This window comes from Hyla sarda, chromosome 4 (assembly GCF_029499605.1).
Source record: "Hyla sarda isolate aHylSar1 chromosome 4, aHylSar1.hap1, whole genome shotgun sequence".
NCBI lineage: Eukaryota > Metazoa > Chordata > Amphibia > Anura > Hylidae > Hyla > Hyla sarda.
Genome location: NC_079192.1, coordinates 103,255,760 through 103,273,313, shown reverse-complemented (window position 1 = coordinate 103,273,313; position 17,554 = coordinate 103,255,760). Strand labels below are relative to the sequence as shown.

The following is a 17,554-nucleotide window of genomic DNA, read 5'->3' as shown; positions in this document are numbered from 1 at the left end:
GTACTAGAGGGGGTAAAGATTTTTTTAATAGGAGGGGGGGGGGCACTATAGATCATGATGTAAAAAAAGTAGTCCTCCTACAGCCCCATTAACAGAAAACCTAAGTAAAAGTGGTGAAACCAAGGAAATTTTAGCATATTTTTTTATTTATTTTACTTTACAAGTAGTAAAATAAAATATATAGAATTTGCGCCTCTGTTGAAAAAAAAAAAAAAAAAAAAAGCAAAAACTGGTACTGACCCACAGAAGATAACGTGCCACTTCTATTGTAAAGTGCACTTTTTCCAATTTGACCTCCAAAAAGGTTTTTTGCTTTACTGTACAAAAAAAAAAAAAAAAGGTTATGGCTTTAAGAAGGTAAGGAGGAGAAAAGCACCAAAAAATAATTGTTTTACATAAAAATGGCTACCAAAATTTAGCACTATTTGCTGACATCATGTTCACTTGTCAAGTGAGGCAAAGAACATTTCTAAAACGTGTATAACACAAAGAAGACATGGTGCAAGTCATGTTAACCAATTTTTGGTGCAAACAGCAACATATTTTTTGTTATATGACTACAGACTTCTATGGGATTCTGCACTCCCATTCACACTTCTGAATTTCCAATTGCGGAATTCCGCTAATGGAAGTGCGGAATACCACAGAAGTCTATGGGCTTTAATTTGAGGCGGAATTCCACAAGCGGAAAGTCTGCCGTGTGAATAGACCCTAAGAATTGCACTTAAAAATCCACCTTGGAATCCTCATTTGTGCAGCTCCTCACCGTGTGAACATATCCTTACCCTGCCTTAACAACAAATCTGAGATCTGTATTTCCTTCCATGTGTTTTTGCCAAAAGAAAAAGGAAAAAGGGGGGGGGGGGGGGGGGGGGGGGAGATGGAAAACCCTCTCCTGGGATCAAACCACATTTTTTAGCAAATACAGAAAACAAAGAGGGTGGAATTTAATATTTAATGTAGACTAAATTTTTTTTCTAAACTTGTCGCAGTTGTTTTTTTGCGACATTATTAACAGGCTATTTTCTCATGGTTGCGTAGGTATGACAAAATAAAGTTGTCTTTCTGCAGTCTTCATGAATTTATTGTGTGTGACTTATGGTTAAAAGTAACGGAAAGCGTCGCAAAGCCCACAATTTGTCTCAAATCTGGCTGCGAACAGCATCTCTTCATGTAAGATACAATGTCATCATCAACAATCAGAATGAGCCGATAGATCAGTTATTGGCTATTGTGGTGTTTCCCAACCAGGTTGCCTCCGGCCTTCGGCTGTCTGGGCATGCTGGGAGTTGTATTGCAACAGCTGGAGGCACCCTGGTTGGGAAACAAGGGGCTATTGGATCATAATATTTTCTCTTTACCCTCTACAGCAGTGTTGTGAACCTGTGGCTCTTATGTTCCAAAACTACAACTCCCAGCATGCCCAAACAGCCAACGGTCGGAGGCCCACACTTCGGAGATCACTGCTTTACAGCAGTTGTTGTTTTGCAACAGCTGGAGAGCCGCCGGTTGGGGAACACTTCAGAGCCATGTAACATTTGTACAGTGTTACAAAATCAATTTGGAAAATCTCCCACAATGCTCTTCCAGCATTCCCAGACTGTCACCATAGCAACCAAAAAAAGGATGTAAATGAGCAGAAGCTGTACTACTAGTGTTTTCCTTACATACACTTTATATGTGAAAGGGAAAATAAAAAAAAGACCAAACAACAGGTACAAAAATAATGAAAAAAAAAAACACCACATGTCCCATGTTAAAGTCAATTTCTCAAAGAGGATTCACCAATGTGTTGAGCGCCAATTAGGAACCCTGCAACACAATCATGGGGTACAGATCAGTTGCCATGGTAGCCAGAGGCCTTTTTCTGTCACTGCCATAGCAGATCTGACACTCTGTCCTGTTAGATAATTTCACAGTTTAGTGCTGTACAGTAGTGAACTGTATAAGCAATCATAATATTGCTTATAAAAGTCCCTAGGGCAGTGTTTCCAAACCAGGGTGCCTCTAGCTGTTGCAAAACTACAACTCTCAGCATGCCCGGACAGCCAAAGGCTGTCCGGGCATGCTGGGAGTTGTTTTGCAACAGCTGGAGGCACCCTGGTTGGGAAATACTGCCCTAGGAGGACTAAATTTTAAAAAAATAATAATAAATTAATGGGTAGTTTGGGCTCTTAGGACTCGTTCACACTACAGACATACAGCAAGGAACTTCATTGTTAAATTTCCAAAGTGGAGCCACGCTTTTCAGAATGCTTCAGAATCTGCCTTCAGCTTCAAACCTATGAACATAAGTATGAACTAAGCAGCGGAATCCCATTGAGATCAAAGGAAGGTTAATGCAGGCAAAGTCCGTGCCGATTTTCCTTAGTGTGAACAAGCCCTTAGATGTCAAGGAGGAAAAATGAAAATGCAATCATTTTAATCGGTCACTGAGGGTTTACACTTACATCAATATTGACATATTGTACATTAGAATTCACAGACAAGTATCCAACCAGTACTACAAAGGCCAGCAATCTTATCTGTGCTTGAGTAAACACCACATATACATTTGGTTACCGGCCATTATGTCACAAGTGTACATGCAGATTTTACCACGGATTAGCGGCAAGACACGGTGTGGGAAAAAAAAACCACCATAGACCTGCATCATATAATACAATGGAGAAGAAATAGTTAAAGTAATGTGGATCGGCTTTCATAACAGGGTATATTCACACATGGCGTTTTCTCCACCAGGAACCTAGCTGCGGTGAATCAGCATGTATTTCATTTAGCGTTGATTTGGCACACAATTTGCTTGTAACACTTGCAGAGGACTATCTGCAGCCAAATCCACAATGGAAAAATCTGCCATTTGTGATTCTCTACAAAAATAAAAAATAAAAAAAGGGCACCTGAAAAAAAAAGAAATCTGGAAATTCTGGTGCAGCAGAGTCCCATTCCATGGGCTTCCGTTGCACAGCGGGAACCTGAACGGCTGTAATACTAAAATGCTCTAAGGCTAGGTATACATATATCCGGTGTCTGGCGAAACTGGGTGAAAATTGCCAAAACGGATGCCAGAAGTGCATCATCCGGCATCCATTGTTTGTGATCGCCGGAAGAGGGAACGCAGCAAGGCGTGTTCCCCTCTCTGTGCAGGTTCGGCGAGTCCAATCATCCGGCATCTAAAGTGAGACGCCGGATAATTGTGAACGGTCCCATTCAAATGAATGAGATCAGTTCTGGCTTCATTTTCCCTCCGGCATATTTTTTACAGCGCAGGAGGGAAAAGAAAAAACTGATGACGGACATGTAAAGGGGCCCTAATACTTCCCTACTAAATCCTGCCTCTGCCGTACTAGAAGCCAATGTTAACATACACCATCTGAGGCATTGAGGCAGGTTTGAGGGCAATGAAAGGGTGTTTTTTAAAGACCTTTATCCTAGGTGAGCTAGAAGAGACTCTCATCAGGTGCCTAATTAATGAGGCCAGCAGAAGTGAGGGAAGTCTGCATATAAGGAAACAGAATGGTCTGGACTCTCCCCAGAAGACAGCAAGCTGGCTGTGAGGGGAGACAGGAATCCTTGTGAGGAGCATACAGCCAGGCGCTGTGAGTGACCCACACCAGTGAAGTGGACAAGACAAAGGGGGAGATTTATCAAAACCCGTTCTGAGGAAAAGTTGCCCAGTTGCCCATAGCAACCAGATTGCTTCTTACATTCTTAACAAGGCATCTGAAAAATGAAAGAAGTGATCTGATTGGTTGCTATGGGCAACTTTGCCTCTGCGCAGGTTTTGATAAATCTCCACCAATGAGTCTTCGCACACACAGCAAGAGGCTGCAAACGCTGTGTGTGTGTGTGTGTGTGTGTGTGTGTGAACACTGAGTAAAGTTGCAGAAAACTTGTGCTTAAAGCTGGTGGAGACTAGCTTACCAGTGGATAGATAGGGAAATGACATATGTAGTTAGTGGCTTGACAGCCTATGATATTATTTGTTCCTGTCTTATGTTTTTGTTTATCCTGCAACCTATCTAATACAGTGACCCCCCCACCCGACCTACGATGGCCCAAACATACGATAATTTCAACATGCAATGGCCTCTCAGAGGCCATCCCATGTTGAAGGCAGGATCAACATACGATGCTTTTGTAAGTCAGGGCCATCGCATAAACGGCTATCCGGCAGCGCAGACTGCTTCAGCTGCCGCCGTATAGCCGTTTACGGTGCCCCGTGTGCTCCGGTGATGGTCTCCTACCTGTCCTTGGGGCTCCGGAGCGTCCTCTTCACAATCCCCTCCATCGCCAGCGCTCTCCATCGTCGTCATCACGTCGCGCGCACGCCGTCTCGTCATCCAATAGGAGCAGCGTGCGTGATGACGGCGGCGGAGAGCGAGGATCCCGGGGAAGCAGAGACGTCCGGAGCGTCAGGGACACGGCGGCAGCGATGGAGGGCGAAATCCAGGGCAGCGGTGACTGGTCCGGAGTGGCGGAGACAGGAGAGTACAGCTTCCTATACTTTACTTTGCACGGATCCCTCAACATACGATGGTTTCAACAAACAATGGTTCATTTAGAACGGATTACCATTGTATGTTGAGGGACTACTGTAAAGACTTGCATAAAAAACGGTTTGCCTGCTGAATGAAGTAGAAAAACGTGTCCTGTGGCTGTGTCAAGGACGATCCCAGAGCTAACCCCAGAGTGAAATCCCTACACATCATATAGAATATAAAATTGCGTAGTGTGATTGACACAAAAGACAAGTGACATAACCTACTTGTGAAGGGCATCAAGTTTAGTATCAAGCCTGGTTAGATGGTTAGATACTGAAACCTTTAAACAAAAGGAAACTAGACTGACTTGCTTAAGAAAAAATTGCCTAAATATAAAAAAAAAAAAAAAAACAAGAAAAACAAAAACCCGTACAAATAGTGAACAGCTGGAGGCAGAGGTGTCACAACAGGTAGACAATGGGATAATCGCTGTCAATCCGCATTAACCCCACCCCTTTCATGTGTCTTGCCAATGTATTAGTGATTTACATGTGCAGAACCTGCTCTACACCCAGGCCGCGCTCCCACGCACAGCTCCAGTGAGTCTGTCACATCGGATACCTCTCCAACCTTCCTGTCTGCCTTTTTTTCGACATCCTTCTCCAGCTGAAAAAAATATAAGCTGAAATGTGACGTCTTGTCGAATAACACAAGTTCCCAGAGATGGTTTTTGCATAAAAGAAACTCTGATATTTTGTTTCTTATAAATTATGAAGCACCCTGACATTAACAGGAGCAGAATACAGGAAACTCGGCGGCTCACATGGTTACATGCATTATCAATGATCGCCGTCCAGCTCATCTATGCCATCGGGCTCTGGTGAATCACAGAGAGCAATGAGGTCCTTTACCAAAAACCAGATCATGACAACTTTGGGAACCAGGGGGAAGATTTATCAAACCCTGTCCAGAGGAAAAGTTGCTGAGTTGCCCATAGCAACCAATCAGATCGCTTCTTTCATTTGTGAAAAGGCCCGTGGAAAAAAGAAGCGATTTGATTGGTTGCTATGGGCAACTCAGCAACATTTTCTCTGGACAGGATTTGATAAATCTCCCCCCAGATGTACAGTTTCAGGCACATAGGCCCAGATTTATCAAACTGTGTGAGAGAAAAAGTAGAGTGAGTTTCCCACAGCGACCAATCACAGCTCAGCTAACTAGCTGAGGTAAAGTGAAAGCTGAGCTGTGATTGGTTGCTGTAAGAAAATCACTCCACGTTCTCTCACAAAGTTTGATAAATCTAGGCCATAGACTTTCTTAGTGCAACGTTTCCCAACCAGTGTGCCTCCAGCTGTTGCAAAACTACAACTCCCAGTATGTCCGGACAGCCGAAGGCTGTCCGGGCATGCTGGGAATTGTAGTTTTACAACAGAAGGAGGCACATTGGTTTTGGAAACACTGGTCTAGTGTGTTCAAACTTGTCCAACGAAGACTTCTATGTTGATTCATGTTGATCCAATAAAAATAAAAAAAAGTAGACAATGCAGTTCACAAAATGTATACCAGATAAAGATTACTGATCTGTAAATCCAGGCAGAAAATGACTAGAGGATCCAAAAGGGACCCCCGACTTTACATACAATATACAAGGGTCTATGACTAAGGCCGTGAGGGCCGAAACTCGTCACATTACTTGAGTTCCTGTCGTCTCCCATGGCAATTTAATAAAGAAGTTCCTTGCACGAGTCTGACGCTGGACATTCTCTTCTTTCAATATACAAGACTGGTATTCTCTTATAAGCTTGGGGTTATTTATTCTGGCGAAAAAAAGACGTCGGGGCACAATGTACAAAATACATAAATGGACAGCACAGAGATCTTTCAAATGATTTTTAATACAGTGGTCCCTCAACATATGACGGTAATCCGTTCCATATGGACCATTGTTTGTTGAAACCATCGTATGTTGAGGGATCCGTGCAATGTAAAGTATAGGACAGTGGTCTACAACCTGCGGACCTCCAGATGTTGCAAAACGACAACACCCAGCATGCCCGGACAGCCAACGGCTGTCCTGGCATGCTGAGAGTTGTAGTTGTGCAACATCTGGAGGTCCGCAGGTTTAAGACCACTGGTATTGGAGGTTATACTCACGTGTCCCCGCCGCTCCGGACCGTCACCGCTGCCCTGGATGTCGCCTTGCATCGCTGTCGCCGCATCCCCGGGGTGTCCGGCAAGGCCTCTGCTTCGGCATCCTCACTCTCCGTCGCCGCCATCACGCTGCTCCTATTGGATGACGGGACGGCGTGAGCAGTGACGTGATGACGACGATTGAAAGCGCCGACGATGCAGGGGATCCCGAAGAGGACGCGCCGGAGCCCCGAGGACAGGTAAGTAATCAGCGGGCCACACGGGGCACCGTAAACTGCTATCCGGCAGCAGCTGAAGCAGTCTGCGCTGCCGGATAGCCGTTTATGTGATGGACCCAACATACAAAAGCATCGTATGTTGATGCTGCCTTCAACATGCGATGGCCCCTGAGAGGCCATCATATGTTGAAATGATCGTATGTCGGGGCCATCGTAGGTCAGGGGGTTACTGTACTTAGGCCAGTAACCATGATAAGGGGGCATCCTCTACGTCTAGAAGAAGCAAGGTTTCACCACAGACCTGAAAACTGAAATTTGTTTCGGTGAGGCTCCATTCACACTGCTGGCAGTGTGAAGCCCGATATTTTAGAGTCGAGAAAAGCCAGAGAAAAAAAAAATAGTGCTTGCACCGGCAGTGTGAAAGGGGCCTTAGGCTATTTTTAACTTTTTGCTTACCAACAAAAGTTGCACAATAAAGTGCTTAGGCGCACGTTCGACTTTCTGTGCGGCCGGAGTAAGCAAAAAAAATTATAAAAAATGCTTTAAATACCATAAATGTCCCCCTATGTTACTATGTTATTTTATGGCAGAGAGCAGTGGTTAATAGTTCCCTATATACCTGATACACATATGCCCCTTAAACCAAAAAAGGGTAATTTGCTAAACTATACTGTTTACGTAATTCCCATTATGTAAAACAGCAGTTTTGGCCTTCCTGATTTTGGCAACCCGGGAACAAGGGTGGACCTCAATCTCAAGATTGGTGCCAGTCCCAGACTTTGGACACTTCTAATAGACATTTATGGCATACATTTGTGGATACTGCATACACGTCCCATATGAGAACACACCTTTAATAGGCCTTTTCCATAGGGTAATTATTGGCTGAATGGACCAATTGTTAGCCTCATGTGAAAGGCAGAGGAATCACCCAATAAACAAGCAAACGCTCAAACAGATCACGCACGCTTATAAATCTTTGTCTGTCAGTAGCACATCTTCGCATGTTACTTGGGGATGTGCTGCTGACAATGATGAAATTGAACGGCCAAAAACAATCCAGAGATCATTCGTATGGCCATTTATTATCAATTATTGGCCTGACTAAAGGGTCCTGTCAACAAGTGCTGATCAACCATACTGGGCAGCTAATCTGCTCATGTTAAAAGACCCTAAAATCCATACACTCAATAGCAGTCAGCCAACAGCTCTTACTTCCTTCCCCACCATACACAAATATTTGGCACAGCCAAAAGTTCAAGTGTACTTGACATGTCAAAAGTTTTGATTGGTCCGCTGGTTTTGCCGAAGTTGGTGAGTTAAGGACCTACCCTGACATCCTGCTCACACATTTGCCCCATGTATCAGTTGGATGTGAAACACAAAACATCTCTATTAAAACATAAAGCCACAATCTAGAAAGCGAAAACAAAGTAAATGATATAGCCACAGTACTTTCCATTAGGCAATGATTATGCTTTATTTGCATAAAACCCCAAACCCCTTTAAGCGGGTCCAATAAGGATCGGATATGATGGATTTGATCTCCTGCCTATTTACACAAAACAATTATTGCTCCAATCTAACATTTCTGAGTGTCAAGAGGAGCAAGCTTCAATAGGACGCGAAAGCTTTCAACTAGTATGGTATGCATTAGCATTTGGTACAGCTTATGTTCCAGAGAATATCAAACAGCAACAACCATATTTCTGAAATATATTCAGATAAATATCTAGCCTTAAAGGGGTACTCCGCCCCCTTAGACATCTTATCCCCTATCCAAAGGGGATCTTGGCTGCGGCACCCGACATCCAGTGCATGGAGCAAACTTTGTGCCGTATGACTGGCCAGTGGGGTGGGGGCTCGTAACGTCAGTCATGCCCCGCTTGTGATGTTACGGCCACGCCCCCTCAATGCAGGTCTATGGGACCTTACGTCACGCCCCCTCCCATAGACTTGCATTGAGTGGGCATAGCCGTAACATCACGAGCGGGCGTGACGTCACAAGTCTCTGGGGTTGCACCTGAGGCTCTGAACGAACACCGGGTGCAGCATGGAGATCGGTGGGACTCCTGCGATCAGACATCTTATCCCCTATCCAAAGTTGTCTAGGGGCGTAGTACCCCTTTAAGGATGACTGATCATTTTCCAATCCAATGAGTCAAAGTGCAGCCATTCCTCATCCTGCAGACCTGCCACTATACACAGTTTACACACTACTGTTGTAGTGACCATGTGGGTCGTACATGGATATTGTGTATATAGTGATGCATACTATAGATCCATTCTGTGAATGTGAACCCAGCCCTGTGTGTCCTTCCTCCATAAAGCCGGCATTGAGATGGGAGGTGTGCAGGACAGGATGATCACAGCACGCGCTGGCCGAGTCACACCTCACACTTTGAAGCCTTTGTTTGTTGCAAGTCTTTGTTATTAGCTGCCCACAAAATGCTTATTAACAAGTTTCGCTTGTATTTGCCAACAGACTTTGTACTCTCTCCCATGGCAGAGCTGGAAACACTCACATGTAAACAGACCTCACTGACATTACATATTCCAGGGGCTAATATGTTAGAAGAGGATAAGAAAGTTGGCAGTACTAGGAGGATCCGAAGGCCAGCACCTTCCTCCAAAGATTAAGAAAAATTTCATTCACTTATTCCTAACACACCAAGCTGGATGAAAGAAAAAAAAAAAAAAAGGAACATTTCTAGGTTGGGAATGTTACACTCATGTTCTAGAGGGGAAACAAAGTAACATTAAGTGTGTATGCATACACATTATATATATACACACATATACATACACACACACACACACCTCCTACCCAGCTGTGCTCTTAGCTGTGGATACAACTGTACAGTGATCCCTCAACTTACAATATTTTCAACTTACAATGGCCTCAAAATACGATGGTTTCAACATACAATGGTCTTTTCTGGAACATGGTAACTTGAAAACAGACTCAACATACAATGCTACAGACAGTTCAGATCTGCGAAACGTGTCAATGACTGAAAGGACTGACCAATCAGAATGGACATTTCATAGGTAAAACCCCTGTATTACCAAGGTGTATGCACTGACTGACTGTCTGGTAGCGCCTCCTACAGGGAGGTACAACATGTTCTGTACTACTCTTAACCTGTGCCAGGGATAGCTGCTTCAGGTGGGGGCGGCTCCATTTTACTTTTTTAGGATACTGTGTACTGTACAGGACCCTGAAGAAGCTCCTGTCCTCTACATAGACAGTGATTTACAGCTCCCAGTAGATCTTTCTTACTTTTATATGTAAGGATTTGCTTTATCTATATTAGTTATCTACTTATTTTTCTTTAATCCTCACTTTTTCCTATTTTTGGATGACATTTTGGGGGCTTCAGAACCAATTACCAGGTTTCCATAGAGTTATGGTCTCAACATACAATGGTCCCAACATACAATGTTTGTGCTGGAACCGATTAATATTGTAACTGGAGGGACCACAGTACAAAGCTTTGACAAAGCTCTGGAGTCCTGGCTGATGATTTTCTACAGTGTAGGTGAATTGTATATATACTGCTGAGAGGACCCCCTATGCTGGGTACAACTACAACCATCTCCTGGCTGATGATTTTCTACAGTGTAGGTGAATTGTATCTACCACCTATGCTGGGTACAACTACAACCATCTCCTGGCTGATGATTTTCTACAGTGTAGGTGAATTGTATCTACCACCTATGCTGGGTACAACTACAACCATCTCCTGGCTGATGATTTTCTACAGTGTAGGTGAATTGTATCTACCACCTATGCTGGGTACAACTACATCCATCTCCTGGATGAGAGTAAATGCCCACAGGACAGGAACAAGCGGAGACATTTTTAACATCTCTAATCCACATTCTGGGGAATGGACCACCACCGTGATGATTTGTACATCTTCAGCATATCAAGATCTGACATCTCTCAATCAAGAATTTGTTGTGGATTTGTTCCATTGACACTTAGGCAACATTCACACTACAAAATTGCTGGAAAATTCTGATGCCGCAGCACCCGGCTCATTGTCTTCAATGACCTCCTGCTGCATTGTGCACGCTGCAGTATTTTCAGAGGAGATTTCATTGTGGAAACTAAAAATCCAGACGCAACTGAACGAATGAGTATTGGTTTTGGTGAAAAAAAAGCTGAGGAGTCCTAGCACCAACTATATTCCATAGTGTGAACCTAGCCTTACAGTAAAGTCAAAATCTGCAAGTCATTAGGGTTGCCGATTTTGGGATATACCGTGGTATACCATGGTTTTAGCTCCAGTCACAAAACTGGATACGGGGCAAAAATAAGCCGAATGGAGTCACTATTTGATAATAAGATGGGGTCCAGGTCCGTCTGGTATACGGGAATGCCCGGTTTTCACTTCCCCCAACCGGATCTGGTCCCTGTATAGCCAAAATGTAGTGTGAACCCAGCCTAAGAGGAAGTAGGGGAAGCAGGGGGACCAAGTCATAAAGTATAATATGGCAGTGGCAGAAGTAGTCAAAGATGGTGAGTATTCTTGCTTGGTTTAATCCTGAAGCAAAAAGGACACGCTTTATTTAAAATATGATTATAAATAATAATTCATAATTTTTTATAATTTTTATTTTATTTGTATTATTTTTTTATTTATTATTTTTATTATTATTAAAAAAAATATAATAATAATAATAAAATAGAGCAATTTAAAAACCTAAAAAGCTCATGTAAGGGCCAACCAGTTTCTATACCAAACAGTGTGTCTCCAGCTGTTGCAAAACTACAAATCCCATCATGCCCTTGGCTGTCCGGGCATGCTGGTAGTTGTAGTTTTGCAACAGCTGGAGACACACCATTTATAACAGTGACATGACCATGTTAAAAGAGGTTTCCAGTGTTAGAAATGTGCCCTAATTTGTAGACGTCTGCCATCTCCATGATAAGTATCCTGAAATGTATATGTGACTAAACACAGGAATTTCGAGCACCATTATCATTACAATCAGAAAATGTTCTTTGCTTTCCGAGAGGGCAAAAGTATTCCTTTTTGCCCAATGCACTTGATGGGCTGAAACATCTAGGAATTGATGGAGTCCACTTACTAGCTCTCATGAGAAATACCTGCTAGTACTTCCTCTCCTAGAGACAGCGCAGCAGTACACAGATAAGTGTTTTATGAATGAATTAGAGGGGGGAAGAAATTGCAGTGTTCAGCCTTCCAGGAGCATTGGATCTCACTAGATTGTACGGCTCATTCATGTTGTTAAATTGATAATATTAACCTTGCTTGCTGAGATGCATTAAGGAAGGTCTGGATTCCCAGAACAAATGTAATTAGCCGCCGTCCATTGACTTCAGCTACGATGGAAAGAGACAGGATGTGATTTGATGTAATTGTGAGCCGTCTACATGGGGCGCTGCAGATACCGTGCGGCCAGTCGCTGCACACCACCTCAATGACCAGGGATAAAATGACTACAACTACACATCACAGGAACCCATGTGGCCTGAGCTGAGGCATTATAGGTAACCCCCCCCCAAGGGATTGTTCACATTACCGTCTGCCCCCATTAATACACGCCCATTCTGCAATCTGTTCAATACTTTTGCAAACGGGTTGCAAACAGCTGTAAAAGGATCCCATTGTTTATTTCTCCGTCCAAAAAAATAAAAGATTAAAAAAAAAAAAAAACAGATATAATAAATTTAACCCTGAAGTCCATGGGAAACAAATGAGCCTTTAAGGTCATCCGTTTGCATCAGTTTTTGATCCGTTTTTACTTCTGAGCATGCTCAGAACAAAACAAAAAAAAAAAAATTATTAAAAGGAGGACTCCAGAATAGAAAAATTGGCCTCCATACTGCCACCAGTAAAACAATAATAATAAAGACGTACATACCTTCCTTCGCTCCCCCGGGGCCTCTGGTAACAGGCTCCGGTCTCCGCCACGATCCTCTTCCTGGATGCCGGTGGTCGGCGAGTCATACTGCACTCAGCCAATCAGCCAATCACCCGCCGCAGCGAAGTCCCGACTCGGCCGGCGATAGGCTGAGCGGCAGTGTGACGTTTTCGGTCCCGGCAGCAGGTGCCGGTGTAGTGAAGAATGTGTCTTGAAGCGTTCTCACACTGCCGCTCACCTTATCGCTGGCCGAGGAAGAGGATCACGGCAGAGAACGGAAACGGTTACCGTAGGCCACGGGGGAGCGAAGGAAGGTATGTACATCTTTATTTTTTTTTACTGCTGGCAGTATGGGGGACAATTTTTCTATTCTGGAGTTCTCCTTTAACTGAACAATACCAGATCTAGACGGATGCCAATTGTTTGCATCAGTTTACTTCAGTTTGTTTGCCCCTTAAAAGAAAAGGTCTGTTAACCTCAATAGCGGTAGAAAAGCGTGACATTTTGCATAATTTTTGCGCAATAGCTTCTGTAAAACTGACTGCAGTGCTTCATATTGACATTCCAGTGGAAGATATTTACCATGTGCGCCTTTTTGAAAACGCGCCAAAGTTAAAAAGAAAAAAAACCAAATTCCTACCACATTTGCTTGCCTTAGAAAAGTCATATCCTACAGCATGTTCTGAGGCAATATTTCATTTGTGCAAAATTTATCAAAGTCTGTGCGCCTTTTTGATAAATTTGGCGAAAGAAAGCCAAAAACACCGCAAAAAAAAAAAAGGCAGGAGGAAATGACTGCACACAGACACATAATGATAAATCTCCCCCCTAATCTTTAGAGAGCAACTCGAGCCACAACATACTAACATCACTGCTAGAGTTCCCAATGTAAATGGTTGGTAAAGTTTGGATTATTCTATATGTGGGGACAGGGCGCTGTGCATGAAATGCCAATGGAATGGGAGAACTGCTCTAAACCCTTTTAGGAAGGACCTGTCAGCACAAATGTAGTAGTAAACCCTTTTGCCGATGTACTGACTTATACGTGAAGCATACAGCAGCTCCTGATGTGAAAAAGAATACGGTACTTACTACAAGCTGCTGCTGCCCCATCTTTATTACTACCATACACTGCATCTTACGCCTCCTATCCCCCTCTCCACTAATTTCTATGGTTGGCAAAGAACCTCCCATGAATATGGTAAAAATAAAAAATAAAAAAAATAAAAAAAAAAGCACCAATTTTTTTGATGCATTAGCTTAAAGGAACCGTGTTCAGATCCATAATACCGGCCATAGGGCCCCCATGTGTAGCAGTACAGGGTACATGCATGTGCAAATCCAAAGTACATGAACCTTTAAAGGGGTACTCCGGCGCTAAGACATCTTATCCCCTATCCAACGGGGTTTTCTGTGTTCCAAAAAGAAAACCATTTGCTCTGTAGTATTCAGCAGCTAATAAGTACTTGAAGGATTAAGATTTTTTAATAGAAGTAATTTACAAATCTGTTTAACTTTCTGGCACCAGTTGTTGATTATAAATAAATAAATAAATAAATAAATAAATAAATAAAAGTTTTCCACGGGAGTACCCCTTTAATTTCAAAATCTGACATGCGTCTACTTATTTATTAATAACTTATTAAAGAGATTCTGAGATTGTTTTTTTGTGACAAATTGTACTTTACATTAGTGGTAAATTTTGATTGATATAATTAGCGTTTTTTGTATAAAAAAAAAAAATTCGGTATAGAAAAAAAAAAATTAGCATTTTCTCGACTTTACGTTTTCTGCTTGTACGATAGTCATACTGCACCAAATTAATGAATAATTCACATCTACAATATGTCTACTTTATGTTCCCATCATTTGATAAATGTCAAAATCTGATTTTTCAGGGACCAGTAAAGTTCTGAAGTGGAATTGAGGGGCTTGTATGTTAGATACCCCCATAAATCACCAGTTTTATAAACTGCACCCCTTAAAGTAGTCAGAATGACACAAAGAAGTTTATTAACCCTTTAGGAGTTTCACAGAAATTAAAGCAAATGTCTTTTTTTGCAGATTTTTCATTTTAATCCATTTTTTTCCCCTAACAGTAGGTGTTAACAAAGAAATATAACTCCCGTATTTAGAAATATCCCATATGTGGCCCATATGTGTCTCTCACACAGGCCTCAGACATGAAGGCATGGTGTGTAGATTTTGGGGCCTCCTTTTAGTTTAGGATATTTTGTTGGCATCATATAAAGTCGCAGGTGCCTTGGGGTGCAAAAATATTTTTGGGAGACAAGTTGACGCTTTCATTGGTACCATTCTGGGGTACATGTGACACACTGAGTTAGTTATTTAATTTTTTATGAAGTGGTATACATTAAATAAAAATATTCTACGGTTGTTTATTAAAGAATTTTTAGGTCGTTCGTCATGCGGTATAAATTACATGTTAACTTTACTCTGTAGGTTGATAGGGTTACGGCGATACCTAATTTCTATACTTTTTATATTTTAGTTCATTTATAGCATGAATACTATTTTTGTAAAAAAAATCATGTTTGTAAGTTGCCGTATTCTGTGAGCTATAGCTTTTTTTAATTTTTTAACTGACGCAATTGTATTCGGACTCTTTTTTGCGGGACATGTTGACGTTTTTGGGGGAACTATTTTTGTGTGTGTATATACATTTTATTCTTTTTTTCGCATTTTTTATTTTATTTTTCACATTTGTATTTAATTTTTTCCCCCACATTATTATTTTTTTCACTTTATTTTTCCTTCACTTTTTTCACATTTTACTTCACTGTTACCCTAATAGATGCTGCAGTCACAGTGACCACAGTGTCTACAGGGTTAACTCAGGATCAGAGCGCAGCTCCGATCCTGAGTGTTGCGGTTGGCCTCCCCCGACAGGGCCCCTCTCACCACCGATCGATAGCTTCACTGTGTGAAGCGACAGAGGAGAGGAGTAAGAAGGAGACCCCTGCCAGATCCCTGTTATTGGTCCGTCTGCACGGGGGACCGCTGCGAATGGTCCCTGACTGGCTGCAGCACAGCCGAGCTCAACAAACTGTCACAGCGCGTGGCGGTGCTGTGACAGTTTATTTCCATTAGGTACATGTACCCGATTTTGTGGGAAGTCACCGCTTGCGTTAATGGGTTAAGAGGACATGGACTAGACTTACCTGGACTCTAAGGGTACGTTCACACAAGTGGATCTCCAGCGCGTATTACGCTGCGGATCCGCCACTGAAGGACCACTGTATGCTGACTTTACAGGTGCCTGCTTGGAGCGGCAATATACCGCTACAAGCAAACACACTGAAGCAATGTGCAAGTCGCTGCGCATGCACGGTGTACACGCACACATCGCGGCCGCTCCCCCTGCTCTATGAGCTAGAACGAGAGCTGTCGCGATGTGAGTATATCGCACATCGCAGTGTGTCTGCTCTTAGCGGCGTGTTGCCGCTCCAAGCAGGCACCTGTAAAGGCAGCATACAGCGGTGCTTCAGTGGCGGATCCGCAATGTAACCCGCGCTGGAGATCCGCCCGTGTGAACGTACCCTAAAGGCTGGGTTGACAGTGGAATCTTTGGCCAGAAATATTCTGTCTGTGGATTCCATGGGTGCTCTGACTGATTTGGTCTGCGCTAAGACCATGTGGACAACGTCAGTCCAAGATCTATGTACCGTATATACTTGAGTATAAGCCGACCCGAATATAAGCCGAGGCCCCTAATTTCACCCCAAAAACACAGGAAAAGTTATTGACTCGACTATAAGCCTAGGGTGGGAAATACATCATCCCCCCATGTCATCACCCAGACCCAGTCATCATCCCCCCCCTTCATCGTCACCACCAGGGAGGCTGCGAATGAACGTCCCTGTGCATCATCGTCAAGGCAACGTCACTAGTCCGGGGCAGGCCCGGAGTGCGGAGAAGAGGGCCCCCCCCCCCTGGTGAAAATGGACAACCCAGAACAACTAACCCTCCCCATCGGACGGTCCCTGCAGCATAGATGGCCCGGACCAGCTCACCCTTCCTTCCCACTGAGGGGAGGTGAGTAGAAAACACAAGGGGGGTCTGGATGATGACGACAGCCGCAGTGATCTTCAACCTGCGGACCTCCAGAGGTTTCAAAACTGCAACTCCCAGCATGCATGGGAGTTGCAGTTTTGCAACATCTGGAGGTCTGTAGGTTGAAGACCACTGAGAAGGAATTGACAGGCGGAGAGTTCACTCGAGTATAAGCCGAGGGGGGCTTTTTCAGCACGAAAAATCGTGCTTAAAACTCGGCTTATACTCGAGTACATACAGTAATTTACAAATCTGTATAACTTTCTGGCACCAGTTGATTTAAAAAAAAAAACAATTGTTTTTCACTAGAGTACCCCTGTAAATTCCACGGCATGTGGTTGAAATTTTGGAAAATCTTTTCCACTTACTTGCCTTTTACTGATCTACTTTTGTGATCCTCATCAATTCTGTCCCATGTTTATTTACCTAAGCATTACCCAATGCTTTATTTATAAATTTTTTTATTAAAAATGTGATTTACGGTATATAAAAAGATACGCCCGGAATAGAGATGACTAGTCACATCTAGCCAAGGGCTTTTTTTTTTCTACTAAGGGGTCTACTTTAAACAAAAAGTCAACAAAATAAGGTTATGCACCCCTTTAAATTTACCTGTCCAAGCCAACGGTCAAAACTCTTCAGAGAACATTTATTGGGCACAGGAGCAGACTTAAAACCCCATACAAACTTCAATTGTTGGAAATCATGTAGCAGAAAAGGGATGGAAAT

General features: G+C 43.0%; 1 protein-coding gene across 1 annotated transcript in view; it reads right to left on the bottom strand.

The window, feature by feature from the left end:
* IGF1R (insulin like growth factor 1 receptor) overlaps positions 1 to 17,554 on the bottom strand; it is a 205,326-nt gene that overhangs the window by 138,719 nt on the left and 49,053 nt on the right. The gene's annotated exons all lie outside the window — the stretch shown is intronic.